Source organism: Mixophyes fleayi, chromosome 6 (assembly GCF_038048845.1).
Source record: "Mixophyes fleayi isolate aMixFle1 chromosome 6, aMixFle1.hap1, whole genome shotgun sequence".
In the NCBI taxonomy this organism is placed as follows: domain Eukaryota; kingdom Metazoa; phylum Chordata; class Amphibia; order Anura; family Limnodynastidae; genus Mixophyes; species Mixophyes fleayi.
In genome coordinates this window covers 194,092,902-194,117,069 of record NC_134407.1, presented here as the reverse complement: position 1 = coordinate 194,117,069, position 24,168 = coordinate 194,092,902, and the positions used below count along the sequence as shown (strand labels likewise).

General features: G+C 40.6%; 2 long non-coding RNA genes and 3 other non-coding genes across 5 annotated transcripts; 4 read left to right on the top strand and 1 right to left on the bottom strand.

Moving 5' to 3' along the window:
- Positions 1-559: 559 nt before the first annotated feature.
- LOC142160535 (uncharacterized) lies at positions 560-8,930 on the bottom strand. Its single transcript, XR_012693265.1, has 3 exons — positions 8,732-8,930; positions 7,277-7,351; positions 560-1,002 (listed from the first exon to the last, which is right to left on the bottom strand). It is a non-coding gene; the product is annotated as an uncharacterized LOC142160535 (long non-coding RNA).
- A 90-nt stretch (positions 8,931-9,020) lies between these two features.
- On the top strand, positions 9,021-14,088 carry LOC142095041 (uncharacterized). The gene is made up of 7 exons (XR_012677740.1): positions 9,021-9,105; positions 9,619-9,675; positions 10,724-10,772; positions 12,113-12,160; positions 12,933-12,958; positions 13,405-13,488; positions 13,891-14,088. It is a non-coding gene; the product is annotated as an uncharacterized LOC142095041 (long non-coding RNA).
- LOC142095534 (small nucleolar RNA SNORD65) lies at positions 11,972-12,043 on the top strand. Its single transcript, XR_012677798.1, has one exon. It is a non-coding gene; the product is annotated as a small nucleolar RNA SNORD65 (small nucleolar RNA).
- Positions 12,695-12,766, top strand: LOC142095533 (small nucleolar RNA SNORD65). Its single transcript, XR_012677797.1, has one exon. It is a non-coding gene; the product is annotated as a small nucleolar RNA SNORD65 (small nucleolar RNA).
- LOC142095518 (small nucleolar RNA SNORD49) lies at positions 13,262-13,336 on the top strand. Its single transcript, XR_012677785.1, has one exon. It is a non-coding gene; the product is annotated as a small nucleolar RNA SNORD49 (small nucleolar RNA).
- Positions 14,089-24,168: the final 10,080 nt, after the last annotated feature.

Sequence of the window (24,168 nt, the reverse complement as noted above, 5' to 3'; positions counted from 1 at the left end):
TGTTTGCACCACTAACCCCTAAAAATGCGAACAGCGCGGCTAATTGAATTTCCTCCACGTATACATTTCATAACAATTACATTATTAGCATATGCAATGTTTGGTGAAGTTAGAATAACAATAGTTTGGACTGTCTACATTTCTAATTCGTTTTTAGTTATATACATGTATGAGAGAGTGTCTATCCTTTCTGCCCTTGGCTCCTCACTCCTATATTACATCCTCAGACAGAGCAAGCATTTACATACAATGCTGCATACACCATGGTGGTCATTGAACAGACAGATTCCATTGCCTTGACTGGTCAGGCAGAGCCCTTATGTATGTGCCGGATGTTTTATGTGACATAATTGCTCCGAGTGTGATTTTTCAGAATATCGCTATTAGAAGCGGGGTGCCTTTGGAGGAGAGGGTTGAAGTTGCTGGCCAGGAGTCAGATGACGTCACTTAGGACCTGGCTGACTCACAGGACTATGTCTCTTTCAAGAAGTATGTGCTGCAACGGTACTTTTCTACTAAGTATCATTTTATGTTTTTTTAGTTCAAAAAAATTCTGGTTGAAAAAGAAAAAGCTACATTGTTTAAAGTAAATGTGAGGAAAACTATTCTACATTATTAGTTCACATAAAGAAAATCATTTGGTTTTTCTCAATCTTTTTCCACCGGGTCCAAGGATCTTATTGTCTGTTCGTAACTGTCTAAACGAGTCACCCGAACACTGAAAGCTGGTGGACCAGAGGCAGGTCTTAAGTTCTCTTACTCCTTCGGCTCAGACACCCTGGTGACAGCTGTGGCGATAGGCACTGAGGCAATGTGGAACAGACAACAGAGGCTGGCGACTAGGGATGATCCAAACCCCTCTACAGCTGTTATTAATCGATCCTGCTGGTCCTTGATCTCCTGGAGTGGAGGTTGGTGTTCCTAGCAGCTCTCCTCCCTCTTCTAGGTTGTCATTGTTCTCCTCGTCTGCCTGTTCACCCACCATGGGTGGCTGTTCTGCATCTAATAAGGCAAATAGGGACACATGCAATCAATTCCAGGCTAATAGAATCACGGTTCAAGGATTTGGATCCTAGTTTTGCCTAGTTTGGCTCAAACCCTAAGTGAGGCGCGGAGTCTAATGGGGAGACGGTATTCGACAGGGACCGCCGCAAGGTGGTTTTGTCTTAGCTGCGTCTATCCCGCAGGTTGTGGTCCTCACTAAGAGTACCAGGCGAAACCCTTTGAGTGAATATACAGAAATGGTCAGCAGTAGCAGACAGCACAAGAGAGGAGAATACACTGGGAAGTAAGAGACTGCGGGGCAGCAGGTAACACAGGAATGCAGGTAGAGCTGAATGAGGACTAGTCTGGGGACTGCGGGGTTACCACTAGGGTGGTGGAGGATACACGGAGGTATAACAATCGCGGACTACAGGTATCACAGGAATGAAGGTACAGCTAAATGGGGACTAGTCTGCGGACTGCAGGGTTACCACTAGGGTGGTGGAGGATACACGGAGGTATAACAGTCACGGACTACAGGTATCACAGGAATGCAGGTACAGCTGAATGGGGTGTGACAAATAACAATTATATTTAGACTTATTCCCTACAATGAAAATGGGTAAAGGTTACCCTAAACATTTTGTAGCAAAACATACTTATTGAACATGTTGATAGTATGAAATAATATTATCATACAACATTACAGTTATATAGTATCAATACCTTCCCTTCTTCTAGTTAATATCTGACATAAGGGGGTAAATGTATTAACATGCAGGTTCTTCAACACCCGCGAGTTCAGCGTCAACTTCCCTTTACAATGCTGCGCCGCTTTAAATTTAATCGCCGAAGACGCTGAACTCGCGGGTGTTGAAGAACCCGCATGTTAATACATTTACCCCAAGATCAGTAATTGCCTGAGAATGAATGTTAATGTTCTGCTGGGGGAATTTCTCAATGCTATCCTCTGGAGGGGTGACAGGTCCAAAGAGGCCATGGGTCCACCACTTGTCCCTCTTGCTTGACAGCGGAGCTTCTGGAGTTTGTCTTTCCTCTTGAAATCCTGCCACCTGTTGGAAATACTAACATGCAGGCCATGAAAATTTAGTTGTAATTAAGCAATGGGTATTAAAGACTATAGTTAACCTTATATATATATATATATATATATATATATATAGAGGTATGTTTATTAAATGTGAACAATACAATATTACATAAGTAGCCAAAAATCATATGACAATCATATATGCATGTCAGAATTCTACAATATGACATATTTCATAGGTAGTAGAATATATATGTATAAAAATAATACAGTGAAGTAAATGAATGCAAAAAATTGTTATCACCACATGTACAATGAATCATCACCCATGAAATCACCAATTATATGGCATAAGTTTGTGAAAATAAAGTATATCCTAAACCCACTTGGATATAAAAGTCAGAGAAGGACACTTTAAAACCATGGCCCTGATTCATCTCCGGATACAAGTCCCTTTGTGTGCCATATCTTTTGTGAAATAGCTCTGCGCATGCTCACAAACAGACCTTACGCCAGCAATCGCATGCAACTCATGTCTGAACGCAAATGACAATTACGACTGCCTACGACTTTAAGGAAGGTGATACGTATCGTATGAAATAAAAGATTTTCTGATGCGAATGCTGTGGTTCCAAAGCACAAGTTTTATTCGCAAAATAGATGACAGGGCAAAGTATCGCATGCATACGCCTGCGCGGTCGGCACCAAAACAAAGCTTCTATAAGAACAATCTCATTTCCAAAGCCAGAGATGAATAATTTATACACTGTTCAGTCATAAAAATCCGTGACATCACACAGATACAGTATTAAAGTCCACATCCATTGGTCAATGGGTCATGACCTCCCAAGAACTCCACGCCCCATTTACTGATTCCTCTGGACATTGTTCCTTGAGGTCACACATCTTTCCATGTGTGGCCAGGTATACATCTTCAGGCTCCCACTTCTGGACCTGTACAAACTGGTTCTTTTATGGCATGTATGGAGTTGCTATTTGGTATATCAAAACTAATATTAGTTACGCCTAGCGTTCGCAATGTGCGAACACTACATAAATACCACCGGAAACGTTCTCACGTGATTGTGAACAGAATGAGACCAAACTTGATGTGATTAACATGTCGGAAACATTAATTACCTTCTTTACCACATTATATTTTATATTAACTGAAATAAATAGATTAAACTTATTTCCATGTTGTTATTTGCTAAAGATAATTGTTCGATTGTGTACTAACCGCATCGCAACCGATATTAGTGTACAGAAATTGCTGATTACCACTTTCATCCAATTGTTAAACTTCAACAGCGGAACCGTGGAGGGACGGGGTTGACACAAGTAAACAGTGCACAGTAAGGACACGACGAGCTCAAACGTACGTACATTTGTCAAGTTCAGGGCATCTCTTTGGTATATTTTATGTGATATTATCATTTGCACCAGTCACAGGGGTAGGGGTAAGTGCCGACTGATAGTGATGACTGACATATATGCATTCCAGAACGTGTGTATGCAAGTGACATGACTTTATTAGTAAATTACCCTTAAGGCAACAATGACAGATGATACTTTACAGGGCAAAAAGCAGACAATTTTTAAATAGGATCCTTAGCCCAATAACAAAAGCCTGGGCGTTTTATCACCTTTCTTTGTCCTCCACTACAAAGGGTATATTATGTAATCTTCAACAACACAGGACTATGAAAATATCTTTCCACATTCCTCCTTCAAATCATTTCCTTCCAAGAGTTAATTGCCTAGATATAATTAATAAGGCTTCACTACTAATTTAATTAGTAATTTGATTTAATTCACAAAGCTAGCTTCTTGTTCCACTGGTTCTCTGTTGATCCATTAAAGCCCGTATACAAGGATGTTGAATAAATACGCCTGCTAAAAGGACAGCCAAAGCCTTGTACTTTGTCCTTGCTTTTAGCAAAACTTTCAAAGCATGTTATCAGCATATCGTGCTACGTACAGGCTGCCATAATCACATATATGAGATATTAATTAAAAGCAAAGTTATTTGGCCAGTGTTAGGCTGTTTAGCTAGTGATTGTGTGTGTGTATTACAAGTGGGTATGCAGAATTATGCAGCATAGTAAGAGTTACACAGGAGGTGAAGAAAAGGTGAAACCTCTACATGAAAACACTGCTACACTAGGACAACGTCCAACACCATCCGGTGAGTTGCTGTTACTCTTACATGCACCTGCTCTGTGCACTGCATGGACACTCCCTATTGAACTATTTGCAAACCAAACGTCTTACAGCTGCTTTATCACAATGATTTTGCATTTTTGCATCATTTTGTTGTATTGCTGTTTGTAACCTGACCTTACCTACTTACCGCCCCCTCCCCTATCTGTAGCTTCATATGTTATGCTGCATGTACCCTCATCACTGCCTAGCCTACACCAACTGCAACTACCCTCTCACCCACATTTCTCCCTCTCTGGTCCTCTTTCTCACCCACCTTCCTCCTCCTATAACTTCACATTTTTCTTTCCACCATAAAATTTCCCACCCACCATGTACCTCCAATCATTCCTACCTCATTCTCTCTCATCTCAACACTTTCTCACCTCCCCTTTTTATGTATACTCTGGAACTTTAAATCTGTTTACAACAAACTTACATCCATTAATAACCTATTCCTCTCTCACTCCTTAAGTCTCCTTCCCACTACTAAAACCTGACTCCCTCCGACACAGGTTACCCTGCAGTTCTCTCCTATGGGAGTCTCTTCTTCACCCACACTCCTCAATGTGGTTACAGAAAAGGTGGCAGAGTAGGCTTCCTATTGTCCCCTGGTTACACCTTCCATGTTATCCCCCCTAAACCCTGCATCTCCTTCCATACCATATGTCTCTTATCTCCTCTCCACCAAGGCTCTGTTTCCCAATCATATGGTCCTATGGTACTCCAATTGTATTTCTACCCTGTCCTGCCCTAATGCTGCTGTCTCAGTCTACAATACTACACTCAGCAAAGCCCTAAAGGAGAAAGCTACACCAACCACATACCATCTCCAATGATCCAAACCTCAGCCCTGGCACTCCAAACAGATCTGCTACCTGCGAAAGTACTCCTGTACCGCTGAGTGCCAGTGGAAGACATCCTCCCTTGCAAATGTACCCTGTCTTCTTATGCCTCCCTTTCTCTCACTAAGCAACCCTATGTAAAATCCCTCATATCCACCCTGTTTATCAACCCTTGTCGCTTCTTTGCTATTGTCCACTCACTTCTCTGCCCACTCCCACCACCCCCCCCTTTTTTCCCTAACTGCTCATAACTTTGCCACCTACTTCAAAGGCACATTTTATACTATCTATCAAGAAATCTCCTCTCATCTGCCTCCACCCACTTTCTCATCCACTCTCCCACCCACCCTAAGTATTTTCTTTCCTGTTACTGAAGTCAGGATTTTCACATTCTTCTCTTACGCTTCCTTATCAATCTATCCCCTTAATTTTGTTCCATCCCAATTCTTCCACACTATACCCTCAAAACTTACCTGCACCTAGCTCACCTCTTTAATGTTTTCTTCTCGTCAATCATGCACTCATCTCTCCTATCCTCAAGAAAACACCCCATTTGTCTCCTGCCCTTTGCTTCCAAACTACTTGAGAGGCTTGTATGTAACTGTCTGACCCACTTTCTCTCCACTCACTCTTTTCTCGACCCTCTGCAGTCTACATTTCACCAAGACTGCTAAAGTGACTAAAGATCTACTTGATACTCACCTTTCCCTACCAGTTGGGTTCCTCAAGGCTCTGTTCTTGTCCCTCTGCTTTTCTCTCTTTATACCTCTTCTCTCGGTGAACTTATACACTCCTTTAGCCTCCACTACCACCTCAATGCTGACAACACAAATATGTACCTTTCCTCCCCTCTCTCCTCCTCTCTTATCCCATGTGTCCAACTGCCTATCTGCTATCTCAGGGTTTCCCAAACCCAGTCCTCAGGGCTCCCTAACAGTGCATGTTTTCCATATCTCCTTGCTGGAGCACTGGTGTATTCATTATTGACTGACACATTGTAACAGATCCACAGGTGGTCCTAATTATGTCACATGTGATCCAGAAAACCTGCACTGTTAGGGAGCCCTGGGGACTGGGTTTGGGAAACCCTGTGCTATCTCCACCATGACATTAGGTTAGGAAGTGAGATAAGTAGCCGCTAGGGCACAGAAGATAGCACGTGGGGAGTGAGACACGTGCTATTTGGGTTGCAAATAGGGGCACATGGCGAGAGTAGACAGAGAGGAATCACATAGTGGAAAGGAGAAGAGAAACATGGGAGACATTAGGGAGAGGTGAAGTCACACAAGAGACATGAGAGGGAGAAGTGGAGGGACACAAGAGAAATGAGAGAAAATGTAAGAACACAAAGGAGACTTGAGACCTGTAGGAACATGGGAGACATTGCAAAAAGTTGAAGTCACACAGGAGACATAAGTGCAAGGTGGAGAGACACGGGAGACACATTTTAATTTGCAGGGACAGATCAGACCATCAACCAGTTTCTTGCCTAGGGCCCCACAGGGTATTAATCCAGCTCTGAGCACTGGCCCTAGTTAACAGTGTTTTAATTAACAGGCAGCTGAAACAAAAATAACACATATCCATTCATAGGTAAATCAGAAAAAAAATGACATAATCTCGTAATGTCTTAATTCCCGAAAGAAAATCTTGTTTTGGCTTTCATATACATAATCCTGCGTATTAGTGCTTGATTTTTTTCCGCCAATTATAAACAATTAAAAACAGAACAACATCCTGAAATTCTTAAGATAACTTGCCAAGAAATGAGCTTTAAACAACTGTCTGGAACAGAATGCTTGACATTCTTGTACATGTGAAAAGCTTGGCAACAAGAATGGTTCAATAGTATATTACTCAATTTTTGGCACATATAATCTAACTAAACAAATGGAAACTATTGATCAATCATATCTTCCATGTTTGTTGGTAATAGAGAAGAAAAGTAAAATTGTTGAATATATGGGTTACATTAGGAGCCATTCAGCCCATATGACTTATTTAATTGTAACCGTGCATTTTGCATAAAAGTTGTTTCATTGCATTATACATGTATTTGGGTCCGTATTAAGTTACATGCAGTGTTGGAAGTGGGGGTATATATGGTGGCATGCCTTGCCGCCACTTCTCCTACTGACTTCACTGTAAAACTATTAAATTACATTCACTTACATTCCCATTACATTTTTCATACTGCCACTTCTAAATTTCCTCTTCGACCACTGCAGGTATCTTCTGCTTGCAGCCCCTTGCTCCTGTACAGGCGTACCTGGGAATGTTCACGTGCAAGTTTAGTATAGTAAGGGCATGCCCACAAATGTTAAGTATAACCCTTACAGACGCATGTTATTTAGTCATGCAAGTATCTTTTATTGCCTCTTTTAGGGGGTCTATCTATTGCGTGTCCTTAAGCCTGGTGCAAGCTTACGCGTTGATGATAACGACTTGTGTATCTATGCTCCAGACGCATCTCTGTGCTCTATTTTAGGGTTGCACCTTATCGTAAGATACAGGCAACTCAAAAGAGTTAAAAACATGCAAAAGTGCAGATGTATTTTTGTGTGTACCCAAAGGAAGAATCTTTACTTTCAACTCAAAACATAGGAGTATATTTACTAAACTGCGTATTTGAAAAAGTGGAGATGTTGCCTATAGCAACCAAGTAGATTCTAGTTATCATTTATTTAGTTAATTCGACAAAATGACAGCTAAAATCTGATTGGTTGTTATAGGCAACATCTCCACTTTTTCAACAGGCAGTTTAGTAAATATACCCCATAGTGTCACTTCAACTTCAAAGCTGTCTCTCACATACTATAGCTTGGGTTATCAGATAAAGACAGGACTTTATCTGATAACCCAAGCTATAGTATTGTTACAATAGGTTGGAATCTTGCAAACAAAGCCCTCTCTTACCACTTTGTCTGTTTGTTAATACCCAGTCTTCTTATATTACTATTTGTCCCCAATAGTAAAGCCCTGCATTGTGTGTTAGCCTTATAGAAAGAAATGTTAATACATAAATACATAGTTCTATTCGCTTGCCAGCAATTTGTGGTATTGCTGTTTGTCTTTAAGATATATTAATAAAGGAGATTTTGTAACAGGAAAATACACCGCAAAACATATTGAACATAAACAAAAGTTTTCTTCTAAAAACAAAAATTGTTTTTCAAGTGGATGGCAGAATTCCAGCAGCCCAACCCAAACTGCAGAAATTCCAGGTCACTCCTTAGGAATAAAAATGTGAGGGAGTTTGCTGTAGTGTCTGAGTATCAATTAACATTAATAATGGGCTAGGGAGAGATATCTCAGCAGTGAAACAAAGAGGAGGAGTGCATGCATTCTATTACAGATCCAAGCCTTGATTGTATCTTTATCTCTCACTAGGAGGTTAATCTTCCATTTAATTTCTAATTAACTGTCTGCTTAATGGCCCAGCAATATGCAAAGTCGGAAATCTCATTATCCTTTCCCTATCTGCAGTTCAGCATTTCCAACCCATCACCGCCCTTGATGCTGACAATAATATTTAGTTTTACAGAAAGCCCTTCTCAAAAGTTTATTCCAAGTGCTCTTTGGAACCGTTTCATAACAGGCTGCATATATTTCAGAGTGACATTGATTTACAACCACGGATTGTAATTACATTTTCTAAAAGAGAAAAAAGGTGGAAAAATATAAATAGAGCAGTGCTGCCATCTAATGTCCAGTCTGCAGCATTACATTTCTGTAGTACTATAGGCAAAAATAAACTATACGGAATCTTTCCTCAAATTCTACCCAGGAATAAGAGTTCTATTGTCAGAACGCGATGTAACAAACATCAGTGACATTAGAACGTTCAAAAATTAACTGTCGCGTTTAATATACGTCAATCGCTTGTTTCCCCAGCACGGGACTACATTTCCCGAAATGCACTACGACGATCGCGACAATAGTGGACGGGATTTGGTGGCTACATATACCGTCGGCACGGCCTAAGAAGTTCTTTCTTGTGATGACTATGGCGGCTGTAGTGTGGTAGGTGCAGGGTAATCCAATGCCATCTATTGCTGGTGGGCACTTGGCTATGCTGCTGGCTATCTGGGGTTATAGCTGGGCTCTGGGTGTATGGGCTTAGATAGATATTGCAGGTAATGCATAGAGTATTTACATTGCATTGTGTTTCAGTAATCCTACACGTGCTGTGAATAGTAGCCTTTGCAGTTTGCGAACTAATATATTGATTTCACTCACATAACTACCAGTAGTCATAGATTTTAATGTTTTTTTTTTTTATTTGCTAATAGGTTTTTATTTTCTAATTTACATATTGGGTTCTGTTCTGTTTACCAAGCCACAACCTCGCATAGCTATATTCAATGCTTGGTTTCAACATCAATGACTTGTACAGAGATCCTCAGTATGACTTCTTAAATATAGCCTATTGTGTGCATGGCTGTTTCTGTTGCTATTTCTGTTGTGCCTCCCTGTAAATCTGCACAATGTGTAGCCTTGGTCGAGAGATCTTTATTAATTGAAACTGTTTTACAGGAATATTGGGAAGCTGTTAAGCATGGAGGACCTGGGCCCAGGCTGATGTTTATCCTGGTAAGTTGTTGCTGAGTGGTCCTCTGTTGGGTGAAATGTGATGTAGAGAAAGGGGTTAAGAATGGATTGATGCTTTTAAGTTATACAAACTTGTGAGTTGTCAGCTTAATTGTTGATCATATATGTAGCTGATATGATTGTGAGCTTGGTTCAGATTGGGTGGATCTTAGTGGAAGAGATGGTATTGCTACTAGCTCAATCTTTACTGGGATTAATGGAGTGGTGTTTAAGACTTATTACAAGTGACATTTTTACAGTTCTGCCCACCACAAGATGCTGGCAACCAAAAAATTAGTCTGGTGTACTAGCAGCTGCAAAACCCCCTGACTGCAAAAAATGGACAACTCCTGAACCCCCTCAATTTCAGCTCTTAAAAATTGTCATCTCATGCATGGATATAATACAGTATGTTTCATGCATTCTGGGCCACATGGTTCTTAATAGAAAGATTAAATATGTAGGTCCCAAGGGCATTGAACCTCTCTGACCACTTGATCTCATTGCTGATCTTGTAGTCCCTTCTGTATCCCCTGTCAGGCTAAACTAATGTTTTGGAGCTGTTTTGAAAGTCTATCAAATTGTAAATGAATGTTAAAGCTATTTACCAATTTATAACCTTCATTGAGAAGTAAGAAATTACACTTTCATTTTTTAAATGGTCATGTTTCTACATTTTTGTTCAATAAGGGGAACCTTTAAAGTAATTTTACTATGAATCCTATATCTGGGTCAGTGTTTGAACAAACAAGTAGTCTTTTGTTAAACTGCCATTAATGTGTTTACTGAATGTTTATTTTTGTTCATCTGGTTTACTAAAGGAAATACAATCTTCTCCCTGACTTAGTTTAGTAGAAAGCCCCCATCCAAATAAATAGCTTGTATATTTTTTATAGCACAATTACATGATGAATCTCACATGCCTATAAAGCCAGTGATGCTTTGTTATCCCTGTCTGAATAAAATGAGGGAAATAGTACATTCTGAGGCTTTCTGGCAAATTATTTAGCAGTGAGAAGAACATGGTTTGATTATGTTTAAACTCTTTCAGGACTTTGCTGAGCATTATGGGACCTAACCAGGAATGACATAATACATAGGTATGTATTGCATAAATCTTTTATAACTTTTTTTACCAAGTTACAAGTATCCGAAGCCTCTGGTTTTTGTCTTTTTTGTTCAACACCCACAAAAACTAAAATTAGAAAATAAAACATGTAGCAATAAATGTGGCTTTGTCATGGCAGAAAATCTCTACACCAGCTTTCAAAAATGCCCCCTATTGAGTCAAGGTCACTGGGGTCATAATATTGGTGTCCATGGCCTTGTGTACATAGTTCACTCTAGTTTCCCCATATTTACTACATATAGATGCTCCATTAGCTGCTCCCTGTTGTATTGTTCTACGGCTTTGCATTAGGAGAAACCAGAGTTCCTGTCTAGCAGAGATAGTAGTGCTTTGCAGAACACACTTATCAGATGGGTAAAAATTATATCGGGACATTTTAAACTTGTAAAGAAGCAGCATCTGACTAACCAGTCGATCTCTAGAGCAGATATCTTGAAAATGCTTAACTTGAAAAACTGATTCTGATTTTAGCTCCCTTTTTTAATAGTTTATGCTCATTCTTGAATGGAATGTAATTGACTGCAGCAGCCTTATGTAGTCTTATGTCCACTATAGTTCAGATGTTTGCACTTGCACCTATATAGACATTATTTGCATAGATCTGGTGAATGATCTGCCCTCTACAGATAAACTGACTTTAGACTGCGTAATGATTTTTAACCTGAAAATAGCTGGCATTAGCAGCAGACTGCAGATGGTGAGAAGGGTATATCTGAGAGCTAATCATGTAGCTTATGATGTTGCAGATGTGATCATTAATGTGATAAGTCTTCAACTTTCAGACCTGCAAATCCATGTTTAGAAAGTGAGCTTAATAAGCCAGTTACATGTTAGTTCCCTTTCCCATGTTTTAAGGCTTTAGTTTGTAATGCTTGCCATAGCCATAAATATGTTGAAGGAGAACTTTGTTTTGCCTAAATGTCCCAAAACTCTGGAAGGAAAAGAGAGATGGATATTTTAGTATATGTTGTCCAGTGCTTCAAATTATGGCCAAACAAAGTTGCAGACAACAGTATAAAGTACCTATATATTGGCTAACACAAATGGATTCATACTGCTGACATAATGAAAGGGCTGGATCCTAGTAACCTCCAAAAAATGTGGTATTTCCTGGGTGCATGTCATAAAGCAGAGACCTATAGGCTTGATGTAGTTATTGTACAGCAGATGCAGTGATGAGATTAACCTGAAAACAGCTGGAATTACCGGCAGACTGCAGGTGGTGAGAAGGTCTATCTGAGCATTGATGATCATGTTGTGATTTGGGTATGACTTGTGTTTTGTGTACTAAACGTTCCTAAATCTCTCTAGGCCTGTGTCCGCAGATGTGGAACATGAACTTCATAAGGAAGATATAAGGTAACTTCCAGTTTATGTACTTGCATAAAGTAGAAAGATGGGTAGCCTCATAGAGAAAGTCAGTGCTGTAGGCTATTGTCCTATATTTGCTCTACATGTCTGTCGGTAGACCAGGTTTATGTATTCAGTATGGTTAAAGATCACTGGATAACTGGGTAAGGACATGTAGAAGCAGCCGTGTGAGATGCTTGGCAAGGCTCTCAAGGGCTGGTCCCTTAAACTTTGTACAATCTGCATAATGAATATTTGGACCACAAGTACAGGTATGCAGTCTGAAATGCTGCTGTTGGCTCCTGGCTAACACTACGGAACTAATTAATGGGAATGTTAAAGCAAGGGTTAGTGTGAAGAGTAACTTTAAAAAAAATGTAGTTTAGCCTGTCTTGGGTATATGGTGCTCCAAACTGCAGAAATAACGGTACTAAGCTTCTGAGATAATGGCTCTTGTACCTGTGTAAGATTGCCTGTGTCAACATGGAAGCTTCTAAACTGTTTATCCATGTAATGAAATAGTTGTATGTATTGTGTCCTGCGCAGTGATGAGATTAACCTGAAAACAGCTGGAATTACCGGCAGACTGCAGGTGGTGAAAAGGTCTATCTGAGCGCACTTTAAGGGTACTCTGAGAATTTGTGCAGGAAATAATGTGGACCAACTGCTGTCTGTAACTTGCGGTACAAGATGATTGAGACATGTGGACATATGGTGTAGTTGACTGGGGTGGTCTTATGATGAAAGGAGATGTCTAACTGGCTTTTTCGATCTTTTTTAGGTGTGACGATGGCTGGATTTTGCATGGTAAGACCTGAGTAAAGCCCTATGGGGCCCTAGGATATACAGATTTGCTGCCCCCCCATTCAAACATGTTTGAGTAATCCAGGCCCCCTTGGGCTCCCACCTAGGGATCAGTGGGCAATAAGTTACCTAATGAATGGCTCTGGAGCTGTACCGGTCCTCCATCAGCCTGCCTGGCTTCCCTTACATAACCTTATAAGGCTTTAAAGGTGTACACTTGGACAGGAAATAAAGTGCTAATACTAATAGGACTCCTGTTTAGTAGGTCCAGAAAAGTTAATGTTTAAAGTTTTGTGCTAAGCGGTGTCACATGATGAGATTCAGGATATAGGAAGTGCCGTCCGATGCGAGAACTGACGAGAGACTTTTCCTGTTCTGACTATCACCGCGCGCTGCTGGCTTGGTGAATGTTGTGGGCTTTCACACTTACTAACTCCTGCCTGTTACAGGTGGATGGAAGAATGGGACACGTCCGTCTACCGTCCTGAGAAGTGCCAAGTGAACAAGTAGATGGCTGGCTAGGCTGCAGTTGGGTAAGCATGATGCACTGTATGTAGCATGTTTGGAGTGCCTATGATGCTTTGTTATCCCTGTCTGACATGTCATTCATGAGGACACATTCTAGAACTGAGGCCTCTATAACATTTGTTGTTCTACTCTATAGACCTTTCATTGCCATAAGTAAAGGTACTTGTGATAAATGTAGTTCAGAATGTTAAACCATTGAATGTGTCTATGTTCTCTGGTCGGTGACATATATGAAGTGGTGGTAAACACTTAGACAAAGAGAATCTCTATTGCATTACTGCAGGAAGTGACAGAGAATCTCTAGATCACATTACTGTGGAAGTGTGATAAAGAGAATCTATATAACATTACTGCAGGAAGTGTGCCCGAAGGCCTGTTTGCACTAATTGTTTCTCTTTACTTTCTAGATGAGCTGCCCTGGACTGAACAAGCCTCTTATATGAAATATGAAGACTTTTCTGCTCTTCCATGTAAACATTATTGTAGGTGTTTGTTCTTTGTCACACTGCTTCACTATGGGTTATGCTGTTTAAGCTCCAGAGCATTATGCACAACAATGTAAAGTGTGTAAAACTGCAATTAAAGGACTTGTTCAACATATAAAAGCTGGACTGTTTCTGTGCTTGTAGTACAAATGTTTGTCTAGGTGGCTGTGTAAAGGATCAAATGAGCAGTCAAGGTGATTGGCAGTCTGTGTAGATATGTGGTGTATAAATGGGTATTGTGTTCAGGGCCATCTTTTCCATTGGGCACGATGGGCAGCTGCCTGGGGGCCCCAAGGGCAAGGGGGCCCCATAGGCACAGCTCTTAATGAGAATAAATAATCCTGCAAAAGAAAAAACCTTCAAGGGTCACTGAGCAAGTACATCTATCTATCTCTATATATGTATCTGTATAAATCTATGTATATCTAGGGGCCCCGGTGCACTGCTTTGCCTGGGGGCCCATAATGTTGTTAAGATGGCCCTGATTGTGTTGCACAACTTCAGCTTTAGATCTTTGAACAAAAAGGTAGTCGCTTCTGAGAGCCGTTTATATCCATTTCTACAAGGTGTGTAAACTGCTGTAGAAGGGGATATGACTTTTTTTTTGGTTGGAAGCAACAATCAGCAATGCTGATGTTAAACACCCCCCTTTCTAAAACCAAGATCCTTCTCTGGTAACAGCCTAAAAAGCATGTGAAATGGGTTTCTGTGCAGCATGAAAGGGGTTTTTCATTACAGAAACCCTTCTAATCATTGCTATATTTAGAGGGATCTTGGTGTGGTCACATATGACCTCTGGTGACTATCATCAGTGGTTTTCATGGTGGGGGAGATGCAACAGAGGCTTTAATTTAACTGAACTCAGTGGATTCTCCAGAAGGGAGTCTCCTTTGGAGGATTTAATCAGGGCAAACTTGGTTCTCTTGAGGACTATTCAGCCCTTTTAACATTATGGGGCAGTGTGTAGGGACTTTAGAGGGGAATTCGGTGTCAAAGGAGGGATAGTTCATACAGTGTAGTTATTGATGGCTCTGGGAAAGGTATATTGGCACCATTTGTGTCAGCAGAGGGGTTGCCCTTGCTTGCTGGGTCCATAGAAAATGGTGGCTCTGGTGGTTACACAGAGCTGAAAGTGAATCTTCCATTTGTGGAAGAGAGGAGTTTCGTCCCTTCTAAATGCTGAAACTGCTGACAGATTAATTAAGGAAGTAAGCGCTCCAGTCATTTCAGACAGATAAAATCTGTTTAGTGTAGTTATAAATATTTTGGATGGGGCAAGGCTTGTAGTCTGAGCATTAATAGCCCAGAGCACACTTGCATACATTCCCAAAATCAAAGCTAATAAACCCACTACACAACAGAAAAGACTACAGGTTTCCCATGCATATTAATCTAACTTTAATAACCAACCTCCCTGTGGCATTAATAGGAGTCTCAGTTACACTTTATCCTTAAGTGTTCAGCTTTGTGATGTTAAAGGACGTTCAGCACAGTTTCAACAATGCCACATGGTAAAGTACTGTCCTAAATGGTTGCACTATAACTGAAATCTTTTTAAAATAAAATTTGGCACCCATTGCTACAAGCTTGTATATTTTATTTTTCACTAACCTTTTGTTAGGGAAAGTGTTTCTTGTCTAGCAGCAGACTCTTATGGGTCTTGTATATCCCATTGCTAGACAATCACAGCCTCTTTCTGATTTTAATTACTGTGTTCTACCACTAGAGGGAGTTATTACACCTTTGCAGACAGCAATCCCAAAGGTCTGCATCAACTAATTTGCATGACTGAACCTCCCTATCTAGCTGGGGCTATAGTTGCCTCAACCAAGATAAATGGACATACAAGTGTATGTAATAAAAAAAAAAAAAATATTAAGTGGTAAATGCAATCATGGCTCCTCTCAGAACAACCATGTTGCAAAGGCACAACAAAATTAATTGCATCTGACAAGGTTCATTTCTTTAAAAGAGAAACAAACCATGGTTGAATCTGAGACTCGACAGATATAGACTTGGAGCCTGAAGACACTATTTGGCCAGAACATGCCATGTCTATTAGTGTGCCAATACCAAAATACCATTGAGCAAAAAATCTCAGACAAAGTTGAAGTTGACGAATTCAAAGAACATCTTGGATATGGAGAAACAATGTGCACATCACCCCTTAGATTTGTGTTTCTCAAACCCAGTCCTCAGGACCCCTAACAGTGCAGGTTTTCCAGGTGACCAGGGAAATAATACCACCTGTGGGTCTGTTACAATGTGTCAGTAATAAATACACCTGTGCTAAAGCATGGAAGTATGGAAAACATGCACTGTTAGGGGTCCTGAGAACCATGTTTAAGAAACACTGTCTTAGATGACTAAATCTGGCTATAGACCTCACAACAAAATTGCTACAGTTGACTGCTCACAAAGCCCATAGTCCAAAACCTAATACAGACCAATCTTAACAGGGCAATGGTTATTGGTTACTGTTATTTAAAATCCAAATAAAGAATAACCTCAACCAGAAACATGCTTGCAAATCCCTATGCAGGATCCAAATTGCAAGTCTACCAATATCTAGCACCAACCACTCTCAAAAAAAAGAAAAAGCTACCTAATATACACTATATGGACAAAAGTATTTTGGATGCCTGACCATTATACCAACGGGGTCTGTGATGACGTATTCAAATACATGTACTTCAATATGGAGTTGGTCCACCTTTTGCAGAGATAACAGCTTCCATGGTTCTTGCAAGACTTTTTCACAAGATGCTGGAGTGTTTCTATGGGATTTTGTGCCCATTCATTCTGTAGAGCATTTTTGAGGTCAGATACAGATGTTAGACGAGAAGACCTGGCTCGCAATCTGTATCTGTTCATCCCAAAGGTGTTCAATGGGGTTGAGGTCAGGGCTCTGTGTGGGCCAGTCAAGTTCTTCCTCACCAAACACTTTAAACAGTGTATTTGTGGTCTTTGCTTTGTGCACTGGGGCACAGTAATGTTGGAATAGAAAAGGGCCTTCCCCAAACTGTTGCCACAAAGTTGGAAGAATAGCATTGTTTAAAATAACTTGGTATGCTGAGGCATTAACATTGCCCTTCACTGGAGATAAGAGGCCTAGCCCAAACCTTGTAAAACAGCCCCATACCATTATCCTTCCTCCACCAAACTTCATAGCATAATTCAGTCGCGCAGGTAACGTTCTCCCAGCATCTGCCAAACAGAGAAACGTGATTCCTCATACCACAGAACACGTTTCCTCTGCTCCACAGTCCAGTGTAGATGTACTTTACACCACTCCATCCGATGCTTAGCATTGGTCTTGGTGATGTGAGGCTTGCGTGCAGCTGCTCGGCCATGGAAACCCATTCCATTAAGCTCCCGTCGCACAGTTTTTATGCTTACATTAATGCCAGTGGAAGTTCTGAACTCTTCAGCTATGGAATCAGCAGAGCGTTGGGGACTTTAACGCACCATTCCCCTTAGCAATCGTTGACCACGCTCTGTGGTTTTACATGGTCTTCCGCTTCGTGGCTGAGTTGCTGTTCTTCCTAAGCACTTCCCCATTCTAATAATATCACTTACAGTTGACTGTGTAATATCCAGCAGGGATATAATTTCACGAACCGTCATATTGCAAAGGTGGCATCCTATCATAGTACCACGCTTGAAGTCACTGAGCTCTTCAGAACAACCCATTGTGTATCACAAATGTTTGCAAATGGAGACTGCATGGCTAGGTGCTTGATTTTATACACCTCTGGCAATGGGTCTGAGTAAAACACCTCTGTTCAATAATGAACAGGTGTGGCCAGATAATTGTGTTCATATGAGTTAAAAAGTATAATGTTCTCTGAAACAATGCTAATTATGACGGGGGAAGGATCGAAACCACCTAGTTAAAACCACTGAGCAAGAGTACGAGCTACTCAAGAAGTTTGACATCACAGGAGACCTGTCGACCACGACGTAAACAAAAACCCATTTCCTGTACCTAGTACCCAAATGCCGGTCCTCCCTACATCTAAGTGCTTATCCATTGTATAGTTAAAATTCTCCATACAAATGACTGGCCTCTCCGTTCTAGGTGCTGAAACTTACCTGCATTTTTACTGACCCTGCTATTATATGAAGGGGGTTCATTGTGTCCCTAATAAGTACAAATTGGCCCCATGGATCCATTTGTACCTTTTGCAATACAGCGTTTTCCGCAAAGGAATAGATTCCTGTCTGGAGCATGACAAGTGCACAGCGTGGCAGGTCCAGCTGACCCAGAGCTTTTTATGGTATAGACCTTACCACCCATCCAATGCTTCTAAACCAGGCATGTCACATGTGAAAGTACTCTCTCTACTATGTGTATTTCCATCTGGACCCACAAAAGGATGCATAGAAAGGCATTCCCAAAATTCTGAATAAGGTTTGCTTGGACTGTGTTCTTTATTATGCAGTCAATTAGGCACAGTTGCTCAATTGGAAATATATTGTGGTCTGCTTTTTCCGTTGTTCATAAATAACTTTTAGTGTCCTAATGAGATCTGCTACAAGTCAAAAGCTCAGATCGCAGTCATTTGAGCTGCTGTTACATCACTGGCCTTGGTCCTGTGCATGTATCCACCAATCCACATAGTTCTGATTTGCTCTGATACAGATGTACCTCCCTCCAAACATGTCATCCTGGGTGATGAGTATGAAGGAAATATTTAGGTAAGTGTAAACCACTTAAATTATTTAATGTATATTACATAGTTTAATTTTAATCAGCATGGTACAACCCAGCATTTATCTGTTAAGGTAAGCATTAGTATTATGGAAATTATAATAATGGTGCTGTCCACAGGTGTATTAAGAGCAAAATAATAGGTATTTTCCTGCAGCAAGTAATTAAAAGGCACCATTATCTTTTTTACATTCATACCCAGTGGTCGAAGTGGAAATTTACAAGTGTTGGTATGGAAGTTGTTGAAGTTTAATAATTGGATGAAGGTGGTAATCCATATTTTCTGTACACTACAATCAGTTGAGATGCGATCAATACGCAATGTAATTATTTTCATAACAATCTTTTATTGAACTTAATGTTTACTAAACTTTTTATATACAATTAAGTGGTAAAGAGGCTAAAATATGTTTCCAACTTACAAATTACATTGAGTTTGGTATCATTCTTTTCGCAATTGCATGATAACTTTTCCTGTATTATTTATGCAGCGTTCACACATTGTGAACGCTAGTTATAAATAATATCACTTTTTCATACACAAAAGAGCCAGCTCACAGGACTCATAAAACAGTTTATACAGGACTAGAGGTGGGAAACTGAAAAGGGACAGCTGGCAGTTTCAAGGAACAGTGACCAGAGGAATCCACCAATGCCATGTCGAGTTCCTGGTAGGTCAAGACCCGGCAACCTATGAATGAAGACCTTAATTCTGTATCAGTGTATAAATTGTTGAGCTCAGGCTTTGGACCCCAGAGCGTTCTGATAGAAATTCGTGTTGGTGCTAACAGGCACATGCTCAAACATACCAAACATTGCCTTGTATTCTATTTGCGAATAAACCCTTTGTGCTTTGGAACCACAGCAATCGCATCGGAGAATCTTTATTTTAAACGATAGCTACGGACTTAACAAAGTTTCACTTTGAAATGAACAACTGGAGGCTGCCTAGGCCCCCCAAAGCTTTAGCGGTTTTGATAGAATTAAATTGATTTTAGATATATTTTAACAGCATATAGTATAATATAAAACATATTAAATGATGCAAGGCTAATCTCCCTGTGACCAGACAGAGATCCCGCCCGGCCACTCTGAATGTGTTTTAAACACAGAGTGGCCAGGCAGCATCCTCTGCCTGGTTTCTGCCAACAGGAACATGTATATATTGTGCGGAAAAAGGGAGCGAGCAACTAAGTCTCCCCTCCCACCTTAAGAAAAAATCTAGGTCCGCCCCAGTATCATGATTTGATACCCTGGCCCCAATAATGTTACACATATCCCTTGCCACATAGCCATGCCCTCAAGCTACTGCATTGTGAGAAATTTATCACACATCATTAAGATCGATAGGAGACCTCTGGGATGAGATAAACATTTTAAGGGCAAGAGAAGAATAATGATGACATCTGAACAGAGAGCTTTGGAAGCCAGTTTACTAATACCATCATGTAAAAAAGCCAATCCTATAACCAGTGGTCGAAGTGGGCAAGTATACGATGGTAAGTCATACCGCCACTTCTTCTACTACTATTTATAAAACTACCACATTCCGTTTGCTTACATTTTCCATAGCGACATGTCTATACTTCCACTTCCACCAATGCCTATAGCACTAATCATTTCTTTATATCCATTTACAATAGACAAATACATAGGGGAGATAAAAGAGAACTTTAGGGGCTGTTCAATCGGCTAAAAGTCATACTGCTGGGGAAATGGGATCATTACAAATGAAAATCATTTTTTCAAAAAAATATTTTTTTAATGTGAAAAGGTTTTTAAATATCCGTTTTCAATATTTTTTGTCCATTTGTTGCCTATTTTTAAAACGAAAGCCCAAAACGCTGTAAACCAAATCCTTACAACCCCAGGCTAATATCCCTGGGGCACTGGAGTCTCTCTCTATTTTTTTTTTTTTATATAAACTACAGCGATAAATCAGTCTTTATGCCAGGTAAAGTGGCTTAAATTCCCTTTAAATTCTGTCATCTGACAGCCTGTGAATTAAAATCAAATCCATGTCAAAGCCATGTTTGCTACTTGCCCTTAAACCTGTTATTGCAGATCGCTGCTTCCAGGGAATTTATTACACATTCATTCAGAATTTTGCTTATTCACCTACTCAGACTAAAAAAGTCGCAAACATCACATGTCTGGTTCTTGTTACGCTTGATTACAGTAAAAACCATGTAATCCATGTTTTATTTTAGTGTGGTCTGTGTCACCAGTAGTCCGTGTTAGTTATTAGTCATAACGCTCCAGGTACAAAGATGGAAACAGGTATTATCATGTGAGCTATGTCTGCCCTGCCTCCCCAGCACCGCTGTATGCCCTCCCCTGACCTAGAGAATCGCACAAATTGAGGCAGTAATTAGGCTAAGTGCTGGCGGGTTTCAGGTTCCTTTGCATTGTAGCTTTTGCCATCTGTCCCTCTGAACAAGAGGTTGTATTGGGTCAGTGCCTTCATGACCTTGTCTGGGACCCTGTTGACTTGTTTTGGCACAGACAGTACTTAGATGGGGTACTCCAGTTACACACAGTAACAATTATATATTCTGACCTGTGTCTGAACAGTGCTTAAACCACTGTCCTGAGAAGCTTACACTTAAACACACTTTCCAATATTTATGTATTGACCGAGAGAGGGACACTTAGGATGACTCCTAACACATGCTTATATAACACGTGCTAACACGTGCGCACTGAAAATATGTTGTCATATATAAAACCACAGTTCACACAATAATACACAGGATGCCTACTGCTATATTGCATTTATGGACCAGACTGTGGTGTATTCAGCTGACTACCAAATCCACAGAAATAAATTTAGCCAAATGTGAACTGAATCCCGTTAATAAAAAAAAAAAAAGACTCTTGTTTCTTTTTTCTAAAATATCCTTTCAAAGGATGCAATAAATGTATAGTACGGCAAATGATTATCATTCCTTTATGCAGCAAGTGGACCATCAGACATATGTTGCATAGAGATAAATCATACTTGCCAACTCTCCCGGAATGTGTGGGTGACTCCTGAAATCCGGGTCGGTCTCCCCGACTCCCGGGAGAGCAGGCAATTCTCCCGCATTCCCGCAACTCCCTGGCCAAAATAACGCAATTTGGGGTGAATCGCGTCATTTCCCCCTCCCCCGCGACGGAAATGTTGTTTTGTCATGGGGGCGGGGCCAAAATGACGCGATTCGCTGCGCCCCTCTCCCGTACTGCACTGCCTGAAAGTAGGCAAGTATGAGATAAATAGCAATTGCTGGCCAAATATTGCAGGGGAACACCCTCTGCTGCAAACCAGTTACTGCATTGCAAAACACATGGGTGCTTAGTGAAAATGCTGCCCTATTTTTGGTTCTAAAAGAACCTAATCTACTGTGAAGGAGTGAGTGCTCAGATATATAGACATAATTTTAAAGGTCGACTGGTCTTGCCAATATATTGTTTATCACATATATATTGGATTAAATAGATAACATTTTTTGAATGGCATGTAATAAAATCCATGATCTCATATTGCAATCCCGTAACTGTAGGTCTATATTCTGTGATCGTCAATTGATCACTCTTTATATTTCTACATGGTAGACACATAGCACACTGTTGGAACCCTCTTGTTCTTACACAATTTGTAGTTTCCTTTTTTGGTAGAATACTTCTAAAAATTTTATCTTCCAGGTTCGGGGCCTTTCTATAAATAAACTTAGGTCTTATCGGCAATATAGCTCAAAGGGCAGCGTCACTCAATAAAACTTTCCAATGTTTAGATAATACATTGGAAGGTGTCCACTGACTCTGCACCCACCAGGACCACTCCAGCACACTTCACTCTACACGAAGCTTCAAGGTATTTTTCCAAGTATGTTTCCCTGCACTCTTTGCAATAATTATTGCTAAATTTAACTAACGCTGCTGCTATCTATATATTTAACTCTGCTACAATTTACATATTTAACTATGCAATCTTGGTAGGAAAGCATTTTGGATATAGCTGAAATGCAACATTGGTCTTCAACCTTCTCATCCAGTCTAATTTTTCTGGTGTTAATCATATACATTGCTTTTTTAGTTGTCTTTAGAAAGATCTTGAGACTGACTTAGCAATTCCAAGACACAAGAGGAAGAACAAGAAACCAACTAAGGAACTAATAAGGGAGGGAAGTTATGGACCATCAACATGACCAACAAAGTGGTCAGAGTGCCCATGCTGACTCTTGTCCACCGCCGAAAGTGCCTACAATGGGCATTTGAGCACCAGAACTGGACCATGGAGCAATGGAAGAAGATGGCTTGGTCTGATGAATCATGTTTTATTTTATATCGTGTGCACAGCCGGGTGCATATGAATCATTTACCTGGGGAAAAGATGGCACTAGAATGTACTATGTGAAGAAGGGAAGCCAGCGGAAGCAGTGTGATACTCTGGGCAATGTTCTGCTGGGAATCATTGGGTCCTGGCATTCATGTAGATGTTTCTTTGACACCTACCACCTACCTAAACATTTTTGCAGGCCAAATACAACCCTTCATGGCAACAGTATCCCTTGGTGGCCTCTTTCAACAGGATAATGCGACACTGCAAAAGTGTTCAGGAATGGTCTGAGGAACATGACAAAGAGTTCAAGGTGTTGACTTGACTTCCCCAGATCTCAAGCCGATCCAGCCATGGATGCGCCACCTCACAACTTACAAGACTTAAAGGATCTGTTGTTAACGTCTTGATGCCAGATACCACAGGACACCTTCGGAGGTCTTGTGGTGTCCATGCCTAAAAGCTGTTTGTGGCACAAGGGAGACCTACACAATATTATGCATTTTAAAAACTAGCCTTTTAGCTAAAGGATTGAAGGACTGAATAGGATTTATTTTCTGTCACGTTTGTAATAAGTTAGAATAACTGGTGAGTGGCAAAGTGATACCTCATGTAATAGTGAGATCGCCTATTGTTCTTAGAGCTTATTTTTATCTTTATTTAACAATAGAAAATTGGATATTTATCTGGGTACAAAGAGTGTTCCCACATCCACTGTCCTGAGGGCAGGTGGTAGGCTGAAGTATGCCCGGTAAGCGCTAGCCTGATGCGGGAGTCTATGCCGGCTAATCTTGGAAACACTCTCTGCAAGTCATCCAACTGCACAATTAGGCCCCCTTGTGCTGAACAATCAGATCTGCCCAGTTTGTTCGCCCATATGTGGACATATAGGAAAATAATTCTGTTTCTTAGACTGGGCAGCAGGATTCGTCTGTGTGGGTCCAGCTTAAAAGCAACACAATTAGAAATTTGCCCTATAGAAGCGAAACCAAAACATGGCGCTATCTTTCATTATGAGCCACAAAGCAAACCCTCCACACACTACTTCAGCAGTTGTTGTTATGTTGTCGTTATGTCTGAATACCGCGTGTCAGCATGGCGTGTTCTAAGCAGCATTCCATTCCGTGACATTTTACACATGACTAATTACAGGCTGTATTTGGGAATT